Source organism: Capsicum annuum, unplaced genomic scaffold, assembly GCF_002878395.1.
Source record: "Capsicum annuum cultivar UCD-10X-F1 unplaced genomic scaffold, UCD10Xv1.1 ctg45904, whole genome shotgun sequence".
Classification (NCBI taxonomy): Eukaryota; Viridiplantae; Streptophyta; class Magnoliopsida; order Solanales; family Solanaceae; genus Capsicum; species Capsicum annuum.
The window spans coordinates 1-2,435 of NW_025853434.1; the positions used below are offsets into that span (position 1 = coordinate 1).

Sequence of the window (2,435 nt, forward strand, 5' to 3'; positions counted from 1 at the left end):
GAATTGATTGTGCAACAAAGTTTTAAGATCTTAAAAATTCAGAACGACTGACTATATGAACTGAAAAACTAGAAAGTACTGTCTAGATTGATACCTGTAACAAGCTAGCCTGAGGGCAATTTAACAATTGCTTGGATAGCTGCTTTATGAGCTTCCAAAACTTCAACCTCTTGGCCTTTCCTCCATCGTCTTAATGAACTGAAACAAGAACATGTAAACAAAAATGAAAGCTTCAGACAAAGAAGTCCATTAACACATCGATAAAAAGTATATGCTCAAGAAAAAATATATATTGAATATCCATCAAAAATGGAACTATCAGAAACGATATGCTATGGGCAAAACTTCAAGGTTTGACAAGTTTTGCATCATAGACAACACTTTTGACTTTTGACCTAGAAGGTTTGACCACGAGATAAGTAGATGTCAAAAGTTTGACATGTATTTATGGTTTTCTTGAATGGTAATTATTATATTCGTAAACGGCAAAAAAGCTGATGTGGAATTTGAGTACAAGTCGCAAAAGACAAAATTATAGTCCTCTTCTAATCTTAGAGGAACTATATAAATACCAATGAATTTCTGACTTATTAGCATATTCATTCTTACACGAAAAGTGAAATAACCAGATATAGTCTTAATCGCGACTATAAGTAAGCTGCTTAAATAGCATTTGTGATGTATACACAATGTATCTAACATGATGTGTAACCCATCCATTTCTTTCTATCTTTGTTCTTTTCACTTTCCCTTTTCCCACACCTCTTTTTATTGCTTCTCCTGCTAGTCTCCACCAGAAAACATGTTTCAAGTAGTAAATAGGTCGCACAAAACTATCTGATTTGTAGCCATCCTGTTTTAACTCTTGCTATCTTTGTTCTTCTCTAATCTCTTTTCCCACTACCCCTCTCTAGTGCATCTCTTGTTGGTCTGCATTAAAGGAATCTCTTTTATTGAAACACAATGAATCTCACATGATATATACTCGTCTAATATTAATATTGACTCGTATTATCTTTGTTTTTCTATATTTCCCTTTTTTATCAATGATACACTACCTCTCTCTGCCGCATCTCTTGCTGGTCTCTGTTCGAAAACATGTTACCTCAATCTCTATTCGCCCCTCTTTATATTTGGTTGCTTACTAGTACAACACTTATTGCGACTATAAACAGGCTCGTCACTGAATTTCACTTATTGCTGTCTTTGCATAAATGTCACTTATTTCACTAAATTTCAAACCTTGCAAGCCAGAGTCTCCTAACCGACAAATTTAAGAAAGTTATATATTGTGCATCACTTCATTGTCAATCTTAAATGTCGGTGCTTTTGTCCATAAACAAGCAAAGAACATATTCTTCCAAGCTAAGAGGTGTTATTGAAGCGTGCATAAGAAGCTAGGTAATGACTCTAATTCTCCAAAAGCTAACCCTTGGATTCTCAAATCTGCTTGTCGAATTCAAGATTCCCTCTCACTGGATTTGACAAGCAGATTTGAGAACCTGAGGGTTTTGCGTTAGGGGAATTGGAGCCAATGCCAATCTCCTGGTTTCTGATGCTCGCTTCAGTAACTCCTGTTCCATCTCAAACCAACTGAGGTTTACAACAAGTATTATCAAGAAGATAATCCTTCATAGGCAAAATAGAAGATAAAACAAGACATACACAATCTCTCCGGGAATACAGCTTTGTTTTCTGAGGTACGTACTGCATCCACACTGATTCTCTTACCAGATTTACTGTAAAATATCAGTCATACTTTCTAAATTATCCAAGTCATATTAAATTACAAAGTAACAGACTTTCCTCTTATGCTTTCGTTCGTTAAATATAACTAATCCCATAACCAAGAAGTCAAAATGATTGCAGGCAGGTGGTGATCGAATGCTTGATGCAGGACGCAGGAAATCCGGATTCAGAGCATATATTCAAGGAAAGCAACAAGGTAGAAGATCATGAGTAGCAAATCATGGAAGTAGTTAGAAGTTTTGAAAGCTTAATGTTCTATGATGTACGCCGGTTTTTGTTTTATCATCTTACGGACATGATTGTCTCTCCATACTTGTGTCCCAGACAAATCAAGCTATATGTAACATAAACTTTAGTAGCAATGTTGCATAGATACTAATGAAACTTACGAATTACAAGCACCGTAAATTCATAAACCACTTTTAATATAATATAATGCGACTGTCAATATATGCGTAAAGGGAAAACATATTTTATTTTTGAGAAACATTTACGCATCCAATAAAATTCATAAACCACTTTTAATCTAATATGTACTTACGACAAAAGGTATTATTATTTTTTCGTGGAGTTGGAAATAAATTTTTATTACCGGACGGTCGAATTTCTCTACCGGCTTTCACGCATAATACACAAACTTTCAAAGACCAACACAATAAGTATTTTTGTGTCCTAGAGGTTAGGGG

The 2,435-nt window shown here is 34.9% G+C and overlaps 1 long non-coding RNA gene across 1 annotated transcript; it reads left to right on the plus strand.

Moving 5' to 3' along the window:
- The first annotated feature begins 14 nt into the window (after positions 1-14).
- Positions 15-2,144, plus strand: LOC124892319. The gene is made up of 2 exons (XR_007050188.1): positions 15-1,700; positions 1,870-2,144. It is a non-coding gene; the product is annotated as an uncharacterized LOC124892319 (long non-coding RNA).
- The last annotated feature ends 291 nt before the right edge of the window (positions 2,145-2,435 follow it).